At 32.6% G+C, this 12,657-nt stretch overlaps 1 protein-coding gene and 1 long non-coding RNA gene across 4 annotated transcripts in view; one reads left to right on the top strand and one right to left on the bottom strand.

Moving 5' to 3' along the window:
• The first annotated feature begins 434 nt into the window (after window positions 1-434).
• LOC132727482 (liprin-beta-1-like) overlaps window positions 435-12,657 on the top strand; it is a 31,076-nt gene continuing 18,853 nt past the window's right edge. The window contains exon 1 of one of the 3 annotated variants that reach the window (XM_060713007.1): window positions 435-582. The gene's annotated coding sequence lies outside the window, so the exon portion shown is untranslated. Of the gene's footprint in view, window positions 583-5,982; window positions 6,102-6,348; window positions 6,498-12,657 lie in introns of those variants that run through there. The other 2 variants (XM_060713009.1, XM_060713008.1) reach the window with 2 other exon arrangements.
• Window positions 8,718-9,113, bottom strand: LOC132727480 (uncharacterized). The gene is made up of 2 exons (XR_009625360.1): window positions 9,047-9,113; window positions 8,718-8,878 (listed from the first exon to the last, which is right to left on the bottom strand). It is a non-coding gene; the product is annotated as an uncharacterized LOC132727480 (long non-coding RNA).

Below are 12,657 nucleotides of genomic sequence, written 5' to 3'. Positions count from 1 at the left end.
TTTATGATGAACAGTCCTAGAATAATTTTGATAAGGAAACCGTCAGTTGTAAAATGTTATTGTTATCTGATAATGAACAGTCGTCATACTTGCTGGTATGTCATTTATTATTGACAGTTTAGGTTTTTTCAAAATTTGCATGATAACAGTCCGAATGTAGACCTTAATTAAATGTTCTGGAATATTAACAAAATGAATAGTCAACCTCATTAACCATATATTATGAATGGTTGAACACAACAGTAAGGATAAATAGCGCAATGTGCATATCTTTTTATTTTGGTAGCATATTTTAAGCAAAAAGAAAAGAAACTATAAGTCTGAAACATTCTCTCATAGCCTCCCCATCAGTACATTCAGTGCTTTGATTTATTTACACATACCTTTAAAAAAATTATCTCCCCTGTGTAGATTTTCACCATTTGCAATGAAAGCGCGGCCATTGCACGAGATTCATCAATATATGAATAGTTTTTATTATCCGTTCTGTGCAAAAGAAGGGTTTTTTTCCAGTAAAAAAAGAAGAAATATAAGAGGAAAAAGGAGTAGTTCCATCTGGATGAATTTAATTATCTGTTTACGGTAAGTCAATGGCTTTAAAAACTATTATTGTCAATTTTTATTTAAGAAATGAATGTCTTCCATCGACCCCATTGGAAATAAGCACACCAGCTGAATTATGCTGGTAACCATAGTTCACTTTTACCAAAATCATTGTATTGAAATTTTATTATTATTATTATTTTTAGTGTATTTTATACCTGAATAAACGTTACGCTGGTTCTTTTTATCATAATGCCCTAGAACCCTCATTCCCTGGTGAAAGGACCCACATGATCATTTAATTCACACAGATTAATAGCTATTTTGGTGGAGAATTTCAGGTTTTCTCATTATTAATGAGAGCTGTGTATTTGTCCAAACTGTTTCTTACATGACAACTGGTGTTAGGTGTTTTATTACTTTGAAAATTTAAGCAGTGAGTATCCTGAAATGAAATAATTTAATGGAGGATTCTAGTGTACTATTTTATTGGAAACTTTTGGGTGTTGGAGTTTGTTTACTATATATGTGTGTAATATATAACTTGGTATTTTTTCAATTCTTAGAAATTTTTTTTGTTTGTTTTTTTGTGGAATTACCTAAACTTCATTATAACAATAAGATCATCTTACTTAATGGCATCCCCATGTCCCACATATATAAAAACCTTAAAAGTACTCAACTGAAGTTTTTTGACATAACAAGAGTGAGAATAAGTTTGTTTTCATATTGATGTAGGTCTAGAATCCAATAACTTGTGTGCAAAATTTCAGATTATTTGAACACTTCTTTATTCTAGAATCAGGGCTTTTTTCCCTTCTATAACAGGGGCCGATATAAAGCCCCTTCACAATTCAAAATTGCACTTTTTTTTCACAAAGCAGTGGTAAAAAATTAGCAATTTCAAAATAAATTTCACAAAATATTGGGATTTTATCTTCGAAATACATTGTTTAATATCCTCTGGTAAAACTTGATTTACGCAAATTGCAATAACACAGAAATATTTGTAATCAAGATAATTGGTGTGCGCACGTTAACCGGGTAAAGTACCAACTTGAAACAGATTTTACACTGGTCAGAAATTATAATCAACCGTTTCCGGTTTCAAAATGTTGCGAAATGCTAAATAATATGTCATTTTTTTCACAATTTTAAGACATATTGCGCTTTTTTTCACAAAATGAACAGGCTCTGGCCCCTTCACAATTTTGATAAAAAATGCCCTGAGAATAATTAAATTCAAATTGTGAAAGATGACTCAAAACTGAGAAGCATTGAAAATCTTTCCACTACCATCTGGCATATATTTACGGTATTTCATAACCCTTTTTAGCTCGACTATACGAAGTATATGGAGAGCTATCCTACTCGCCCCGGCGTCGGCGTCGGCATCCGCATCCAGATTTCAGATTAAAGTTTTGGTGCAGTAAAATATTTTTCACTATAACTTTGTCATTTCTTAAGGTATCAACTTAAAACTTCAAATATATGTTCCTTATCATCAACCACATCTTATGTGACAAGGTTGATAACTCTTAGCACCAATATTTTCAGATTTATCTCCCCTTGAACTTAGAATTTTCCTTAAAAAATACTATTTTTTACTGTTACTTCTTTATTTCTTTAGGGATCAACCTCATACTTCAAATATATGTACCTTATCATCATCCCCATCTTATGTGACAAGGTTCATAACTCTAGCCCCAATATCTCAAGATTTATCTCCCCTTGAACTTAAAATTTTCCTTAAAAAATACTATTTTTTACTGTTACTTCTTTATTTCTTAAGGGATCATCCTCATACTTCAAATATATGTACCTTATCATCATCCCCATCTTATGTGACAAGGTTCATAACTTTAGCACCAATATTTTCAGATTTATCTCCCCTTGAAATTAGAATTTTCTTTAAAAAATATTATTTTTTACTGTAACTTATTTATTTCTAATGGGATCAACTTCATACTTCAAATAAATGTACCTTATCATCATCCACATCTTATGTGACAAGGTTCATAACTCTAGCACCAATATTGCAAGAATTATCTCCTCATCAACTTAGATTTTTTTTTACTAGAAAAATGTTATTTTTTACTATAACTTTTTTAGTTTTAAAGGTATCTACTTCAAACTTCAAATACTTATTCCTTATAATCAATTATATTTTATGTGACAATGTTCATAACTCTTGAAGTAATTTTTACAGATTTATCTCTCTTTGAACTTAGGATTTTCATTAAGAAATATTATAACTTTGTTACTTTTTAAGGTATCTACTTCAAACTTCAAATATATACTTCTTATCATTACATACATGTTGTGTGACAAGGTTCATAACTCTAGCGTGACTATTTCTAGAATTATTTCCCTTGATCTTGGAATTTATTTTAACAAATGTTATTTTTTTACTATAACTTAATACATCATTATACATAATTGATTTTTCTTTCATAGTTTTGTCCTCCTTACTGCGTCCAATATTTTATTAGTCGAGCTTGGCTGTCTCCTGTGACAGCTCTTGTTTGCATATCTTTCTGTTATATGTGCCCTATCTGATCTATGTAAGCAGTTCTGATTTTTATGGTTTTAGGGTCGAGTTCCTTTAAACTTGCATACACAGAAGGTGGCTAAGCTTTGTCACCAGAAGGAAGCACATCTGTATGGGTTGATTATTGTTCTTTGTACATCTTTCTCATTTTTGTATTTTCATAGACTTAAAATGGACTGTTCCAAATTTTAAGCAGGGAAATTTATCCTGATTACACAAATCTAAAATATAAGGGTTAACATAAGATTTTGACGAGATTGCCCCACATTTACTAAGTAGCATAGGCCTGCTACTGTTTGGTTTTTGTGTCGCCTTGAAAAGGTGACATATAGGGGTTACTTTTGTTGGCGGCGGCGTCTGTGTCGGCGTTGCTGTAAGCGTCGTTGTTGGCATCCCCTAAAGCTTGTCCGGAGCATAACTCAGTCACTTTAAGTCTGATTGACTTCAAACTTGGTATGCATGCTTCTTTCAATAACCCGAAGTGCAGTGCACAAGGACCGGTACTCTGCAGTTCTTATTTTTTGAGTTATTGCCCTTTGTTAATTTTCATACTTTAATTTTGTACGGGCCATTTCTCTTCAACTGAAAAAGCTATGGACTTGAAACTTCATAGGATCTCATTAAGAAGAAGCGCAGTGCACAAGAACCGGTACTCTGCACTTCCTTATTTTTGAGTTATTGCCCTTTGTTAATTTTCATACTTTATTTTTGTCCGGGCCATTTCTCCTAATGTATAAAAGCCATGGACTTGAAACTTAATAGGATGATAGGTCTCATTAAGAAGAAGTGCAGTGCACAAGAATCGGTACTCTGCTTTTTTTAATTTTTGAGTTATGGCCCTTTGTTAATTTTCATACTTGATTTTTGTCCAGGCCATTTCTCCGAAAGTATAAAAGTTATGGACTTGAAACCTTATAGGTTGATAGATCTCATTAAGAAAAAGTGCAGTGCATAAGAACTGATACTCTGCATTTCTTATTTTTTGAGTTATTGCCCTTTGTTGATTTTCTTACTTTATTTTTGTCCTATTCATTTTTCCTCAAGTATGAAAGCTATGGACTTGAAACATCATAGAATGATAGATCTTATTGATAAGAAGTGAAGTGCAGAGAAACGGCTGCTCTGCACTTAGTATTTTTTTAGTTATTGCCCTTTGTTATTTTCATATTTCATTTTTGTCCTGGCCATTTCTCCTAAACTACATTGTTCAAAAGGCGACACATCCGACTCGCGGAGTTCTAGTGTTTCATTAGGTTTTATGGCACATGCAGTCCCAACACAATTTATGTCATATTGCGCCAAAACAGGAAAGGTGATTTTGGCTGCATAACCTCAGGTGTTACAAACTTTTAAGCAACACCAGGGGTCAAAACCATCTCACCTGCTGGAGATATTAGAGAGATGCAATTGGACTCAAGTAATTTGAACCCATTTAATTGCCTCTTAATACAATCACTCTAGCATAAACTGTGGCTGCAAATCTTATGCCTCAACCCTTAAAGATATACTATGCTCATCTTTGAGTAAAATATTTTAATCACAGAAATTTATTAAAACCTATGAAATTCTTACTGAATGTGTCTAATTTAAATAAAAATTGAATAATAAACTATATTGAAAGTCACGTTCTCTTGGAAACCCCTCAGCCACAAGGGGGGGGGGGGGCCTGCTTAGACTTACCGAATAACTGAATAATCACAAAGGTAAAAACTAAGGGAAAAAAGCTAACAGAATCAGATATAAATACAAACTTGAAACAATAATTTCCACCTGCCAGCCTAACCTTTAGAAAATAGAAGAAACAAATTTTCATCCAGAAAAAAATGATAAGATCTCACGTAGGGCTGATCTGTGGTATTAAATCTATGTTTCCAATATTTTTTATCAGATATTTGACAGGCTTGAATCAGATAAGGCAATATTTACTCTGGGTCTTTTTCTCAAAATAATTTTCCAGGTTTTTTTTATACAACAGGTACTGTAAAATATGAAAGTTATGTAACAGTTTTGTGAAGAAAGAATTTGAAAATATTTATTATAAGTGGGTATGATAAACACCAAACACTGGATACGTTTGGAGAATTAAAAAAAGAGTAAAAATAATTAAAGAATGGCCTAGTTTTGGAATTGTGAAGACTTAATACTTTTGAGATTTAAAATAATTTTTGAAAATTTTGATTATTTCTTTGCTAATAGATATGTATTTTTTTTTTGAAAAGTTAATTTTTTTAGCTTGACTTTTATGGTTTGGTTTGGATTTTTTCCTTTAAAACTTAAATTTACATTTATTATTTTCTTCCATGACAGAATACTATTACACTGCCATAACTAAGCTTTCGGATATATAAAATATTGATAAAAATATGCACATCATACTTTTCCTAAAGTTAATTATTTATACAAATTTGTTCGGAGAGAGTTTTCAATAAAGCTTTTCAAGCTAAAAAAGCTTCCTATTCAATCCGAAAATGTTATTTCATGTACCTTATTATGTAAATGTATAGATTATATAAAAAATATTGTTAAGCTAAAAACGAATTTGATTAAAAATTATTTTAATGAAAAAATGTTGTAATGAGTAAAATTGTATTAATATCAATGTATATATTGTATATGGTATTGTGGATTTTAAGGTTTGCGAAGTTGTTTACCTTTATTCTCTACATTTTAAGAATGTATTTTCAAAGGAAAACTATTTTGACAGCTTGAAAATGATTGTCCATGCTAAGTTGTCAGTTTAAATTTACTTTGATAGCCAAACAGCGATGACAATTTAGATTTTAAGTTACCATTCTTTTAAAACGTAATTATGAAAAAAAAACACCCCATGATATATACCAAGTTTACGGTATTTTCTATCGTAATTTTTCTCACCCCTGTGGAGCATATACTGCAATAAGCTTATTTTTGTGTTATCTTTTTTTTTTCATTAAATAATTTTTGGTATATCATAGGGGAAACAGTTGAACCTTCTGCCCTAGGGCACAATTTCGGCCAATTTCGGGAGGTAGGCAATTTATTTAATTACAGTGGGAGGAAATTCAAGACAGGAAAATTACTAGAATGGGGCATTAAATTGCTCCATGTCTGTTAAGATCTCTTTTTATTGTTTCTGTGCTGTACTTACTCTATCCCAGGTGGTACAGGTTTTGCTCTGTTTGATTCTAAAATATGATAGATGTGTTTTTTTTATATTCATCCTGATACCATGAAAAAAATGATAGGCTGCGATAGATTTTGATTTACTGGTGACTTAACACTGGAGTGAATAAAAAAATAGTAAGAAGGAGCACTTGACTGTTTGGATTATATAAAAAGTTTTCAGATATATTTTTATGGATATTAATATAGTTTGATAAAAGAGGATATACATTTATATCAGAAATCTCAACACTGTTGTAAGGTAGTATATATACATTGTGTTTTCATATATAAAGTTACCTTGGTGATATATTATAATTTATTAGTTATACGATTTTTGACAGTTTATATGGCTCTATTTAAATGTTTGTTTGGAAATATAATCCACTATACGAGGGTTATTTTGCAAACAACCAATACAATACAGTCAAATAACCCAAGTAACAATTTTTATAATAAATCTATAATACAGCAAACTTTCTTTTTTGAAAAAACAAATGAGATTTCTTCATAAATCTAAGCGCCATGTATATAAAACTACATAAACATTGTGATTATCCAATGAGAAGCGACTTTACAGACAATATAAAATTTGCAAAAACCTTTTGTATCTTATGCTCAGTATTAGTAAAGTTATGACTGTACATTATTTTCTTTCTAAACTATGTAGTAGGGGCGTCCATAGCCTAGTGGTTAACGTTGCTTACTTCAAACCACTTGGCACTCACCGCTGTGTGTTGAAATCCCTCGACGGCCTTAATTCTTTCATGTCAGGAAGTTATCAACATAGCTTACGGTGGTTACACACAGGTGGCCCCTTTGAGCTTTAAAGAATGCGCTGAGGGGCACTTGAGGTCTCCTCAAGTAGTAAACCATATGACCTCTACTATTTTGGTGCGACTTAAAACTCGACCAAAAAGGATTCAGAATGAATGATGTCAGCCGATCAATTAAGGTTTAGAATGATCTTTTTGTTAATTTGATTGATTGATTGATTGATTGATTGCATTCAGTAATTTACAGATTTGAAAAATTGATTTGTACATATATAGTTACTAAGAAAAAAAATTCTTATATTAATATATTATGTGATATAATGAAATGAATTTATTTGGATATAGATGTCACATGCCTCTGCCAGGTACTTTGAATTCTATCATGTGAGGAAGTTACGCAACTTGTTGACTTGGTATTACTTAGGTTGGTGGTTCTTCTTGGGTGCTCACTTGTCCCATAAATAAATGCTCCTGTGGTATTTTTTCTTTATGTAGAATTTGTTACAGTTCCATTGTGTAGACAGCTATTAACTTAAAGACACAGTCTGTCCCATGAATCAACCAGTCCAAAGTAATGAGTGTGTTTTTCTTGCTCTAAATAAAAAACAACGGCTTGTCAGGGTTTGAACCTGAGCAGCCAGCAATCCTTAAACTACTAGTCTGACAAGTTAGCTACTCTGTGATGCCACCACCTATGGTCCTTTCCACCATTAAAAGCTGAAAAGTGGCCTTTGATATTAAAGCTGCATGCTTCCAGATGAACCAAAAGAAAATCAGTTTTGAGAAAAAAGTGTTGAGATTTTAAGAAAAGTAAAAAGATTCAAGATAAAAGTAATAATTTTTATGTTATGCGCACTTTATGGCTGATTTCACAGTATTTTTCACTATATTGTACTGTGTTTACTAATGCGCTAAAGGCTTTTTATCCCCCGTCGAAAATTTTTGGCGGAGGATATAGAAATAGTCTCCGTCCGTCCGTCCGTCCGACCTTCCGTCTGTCCGTCCTTCCGTCCGACATTTTTGTCCGGAGCATATCTCTAAAAGTATTTGAGTTATCAACTTGAAACTTCATAGGTGGATAGACCTCATTGAGGAGGAGTGCAGTGCACAAGAATGATAACTCTACCTTGCATGATTTTTGAGTTATTGCCCTTTGTTATTTTTCAAAATTGATTTTTGTCCAGAGCATAACTCCAAAAGCCTATGAGATATTAACATGAAACTTCATAGGTGCATAGATCTCACTCAGGAGGTGTGCAGTGCACATGAATGATAACTCTACCTTTCATAATTTTTGAGTTATTGCCCTTTGTTATTTTTCATACTTAATTTTTCAATTCAATTTTTTTCTCAAAAAGTATTTGAGGTATCAACTTGAAACTTCATAGGTGGATAGATTTTACTGAGGAGGGATGCAGCACACAAGAATGATAACCTACCCTGCATTATTTTTCAGTTATTGCCCTATGTTATTTTCAGCCATCAGTATTCACATAGGTTTCAAATCTGTAATCACTATAGCCATCAGTTTTCATTACCAAAAGACCTCTTAAAATAGAATTATTCTGTTCTTCTACATATACATTCTTCCAATGAGCAAACACATTCGGCGGGGGATGGCCATGTTGACATGGCTCTTGTTTTGCTTACTTTTACCTCATTTTGGTAAGTTACATCGGTTATAAGTGCTGTTTGCAATGTGAAAATTATTATGCCCCCACAGAGTGGGAGCATATAGCGTTGCACTTGTCCGTCCGTCAGTACGTCTGTCCGTCCGTACGTCTGTCTGTACGTCCCGAAATCTTGTGAACGCAACTCCTCTTAAACCGGATGGCAGATTTTGCTTAAACTTTCAGGGATGAACAACCTTAAACATGTAGATGGTAGTAAAGGAAGGAATTTTCACTGCGACCAAATTTAACAGAATTATGGCCCTTTGTTGATTTTTTCACTATATACTATGTAGAAATTTTGTGAACGCAACTCCTCTTAAACCGGATAGCAGATTTTGCTTAAACTTTTAAGGATGAACAACCTTAATGTGTAGATGGTAGTAAAGGAAGGAATTTTTGCTGCAACCAAATTTAACAGAATTATGGCCCTTCGTTTATATTTTTCACTATATACTAAGTAGAAATTTTGTGAACGCAACTCCTCTTAAACCGGAAGGCAGATTATGCTTAAACTTCCAGGGATGAACAACCTTAATGTGTATATGGTAGTAAAGGAGGGAAGTTTTGCTGCAACCAAATTTAACAGATTTATGGCCCTTTGTTGATTTTTTTCACTATATACCATATAGAAATTTTGTGAACGCAACTTCTCTTAAACCGGATGGCAGATTTTGCTTAAACTTCTAGGGATGAACAACCTTAATGTATAGATGGTAGTAAAGGAGGGAAGTTTTGCTGCAACCAAATTTAACAGATTTATGGCCCTTTGTTGATTTTTTTCACTGTATACCATATAGAAATTTTGTGAACGCAACTCCTCTTAAACCGGATGGCAGATTTTGCTTAATCTTCCAGGGATGAACAACCTTAATGTGAAGATGGTAGGAAAGAAAGGAATTTTTGCTGCGACCAAATTTAATAGAATTATGGCCCTTTGTTGATTTTTTCACTATATACCATATAGAAATTTTGTGAACGCAACTCCTCTTAAACTGGATGGCAGATTTTGCTTTAACTTCCAGAGATGAACAACCTTAATGTGTAGATGGTAGTAAAGGAATGAATTTTTGCTGCGACAGAATTATGGCATTTTGTTAATTTTTTCACTATATATCATATAAATGTTGTCAGTGGGGGCATCCATGTCCTTTGGACACAGTTCTAGTTTTCTTTGTTCACTTCACAATATTTTACTTCTTAGATACATTTTCAAACTTTTCATAAAAATTAGCATTGTAAATGAATCTGGAGGCGTGCAGCTTTAACCAATGTTGATGTGACTGAATACTCAAATATATAATTATATGATTGTAATTTTTTTCCTTCTGGCATTTCAAATGACATTTAATTAGGACTGATTGATTTTTAATTGATTGATTGATAATAAGCCATCTTGTTTTTATAATTATTAAAGAGATTGATCGATTAGATGCCAAAACTTATTTTAAAACAAACAACAAGAAAAGGTCATTTGGTGCGTTATGATTAACCCATGTCGCCAGCTTCTGTGTATGATGATAAAAATAATAAAAATACCAACTTCACTATATGAGTATAGCCGGCCCATATCCCGGTATCTAAACCGACCTGTACACTTAATCTAAATAGATATTTCACAAGTTTATTAAATACATATTTACCTGTCATAATGTATGTAGATAGATATATATATTTGATTGTGTTAGTTAAGATAATCAGAAGAGTGCAACATTCATTCATAATGATAGAAAAATATTTGGTATTTTAATAGTGTTCGATTTTTTAAACGATGGATTTTTATTATGACTGGTAAAATTTTTATTTTCTTATCTATGATAATTATTTTATATGTGTTCTAATTTCAATGCAGATGGTCAAAAATTATTGCTGTATTGTTGTTTCTATATATAGAAATAAGGAAAAAATGTGTTTGACCCTCATCCCACTGAATTTCTATAATGGACATACCAAGCTTTGGATTTGGAATGTTCCATTAATGGTTTAAGGGGTGTTTTGTATTATAATATTGAAATTGAGCAGCCACCCAATAGAGCTAAATCAGACTTCATACATAATGATGGATTGGTGCGAAATGGAAAGGTTATGCAGAGGCATATGGCACACTTGCCATGCCAATCATGGTCAAATTATCATAAAATAATCACCCCTTGATCATCAACCAGCAACCGTTTACTATATGAAATATAATATTATATTTGAGCCGCGCCATGACAAAAACAACATAATGGGTTTGCGACCTGAGCATGCGTCCAGACCAGCCTGCGCATCTGCACAGTCTGATAAGGATCCACGCTGTTAGCTATCAGTTTCTCTACTTTTTCAGTTTTCGGTTTGTAAGCGAACAGCATGGATCCTGATCAGACTGCGCGGATGTGCAGGCTGGTCTGGATCCATGCTGGTCGCTTTGTTGGTTTTGTCATGTCAGAGCTCATTTTATATTAGTAAACGGGTGCTGGATTCAAAGTTGTCCATGTCATTTTATCATTTAAGTATTGATGCCTCAAGATACTGTTTAAATTTATCTGTCTTTAGTTATGTAGTCATGTTGTGTGTTGTTTAGTTGTTAACCTAGGACAGTTCCATTAAATTAAGTCCTGTATCACCATGCTGATTCACAATTCCGTATAAAGATAGATATTTCAAAGCTAGTTTTATTACTGTAAGGGGGGAGACGATTAATTATTCATTCTTAGTATGCGACTGGTTTTTGTCAACTTCTGTCTTGTTACTAAATGTAGCTTTGTTAATGAAATAAGTGGATGTTAAACTACCAATAATGTGTAAATAATTTGTACCAGATACAAGTTTACCAAAACATTCTCAATCATTGTAAATTAAGTTTATGAGCAATAATTGACATGTGCTAGATTGTAACATTTGTGTGGTTTGTTAGCTAAAAAGAGATAAGCCATAACTTGGAACTCTGTGGAGCCATTATAAACTCATGCCATTACTGAGCTTTATTCTTTAACTCTGAACTGTGGAGTCAGTAACTCCTGAACTCAGCCAAAATGTCCTGAACTCCTGACATTGCTAGGAACTCAGTGGAGCCATAACTGACATGAGCTTTACTCTTTAACTCTGAACTGTGGAGTCAGTAACTCCTGAACTCAGTGGAGACATTGCTTTGAACTGTGGAGCCATTACTTTGAACTATACAGCATTAACTTTGAAAAATATTGCCATTTCTCTAAAAATATTGCCATTACTTTAAAAATATTGCCATTTCTCTAAAAATATTGCCATTACTTTAAAAATATTGCCATTTCTCTAAAAATGTTGCCATTACCCTTAAACTTTGCAATTTCTCAAAAAATATTGCCATTACTTTGAAATATTGCCATAACTCTTAAAATATTGCCATTACTCTAAAAATATTGTCTTTAGTCTAAAAATATTAACATTATTCTAAAAATATTGCCATTTAATACTAAAAATGTTGCCATTACTCTAAAAATTATTGCAGTTATTTTAAAGTATTGCCATTACCCTTATGTTTATCCTTGCATCAGTTTTGGGGATAACAAAATAGAAATTTATCACCTGTAATTTTTATCTGATTATAAGCTATGCATGAGAAATTCATGTATTTTTTTTTCTTCTCGGAATTGGCTTGTTATGTACAGATTTGCCAAATGATAAGATATCTCACATGAAAAGGTTGTGGGTTTTTTGCCCCTTAAAATATCAGAAATGCGTCCTGTGTGATAAGGTATGCGTAGATAAAACAAGAAGTTATCAATGTCTATATATCATAATATATATTGTTTATTGTAGCTTTTAATATTTGTAAAGAGTTTTAGATCATTTAATATCGAAAATCTGTGTAATATAGCTTTTAGGATCATTGAATGTCCGTCATCAGTCCACATTTGTTCGTTAACACTCTAGAGGTCACATTTTTGCCTCAATCATCATCAAACTTTGTCAGGATGCTTATCTAGGTAATTGCTGGGATGAGTTCGAACATGGG

This window comes from Ruditapes philippinarum, unplaced genomic scaffold (assembly GCF_026571515.1).
Source record: "Ruditapes philippinarum isolate M1 unplaced genomic scaffold, ASM2657151v2 ctg7760_1_1_1_1, whole genome shotgun sequence".
NCBI classification, from domain to species: Eukaryota; Metazoa; Mollusca; class Bivalvia; order Venerida; family Veneridae; genus Ruditapes; species Ruditapes philippinarum.
This window is presented reverse-complemented; position numbering and strand designations above follow the sequence as displayed.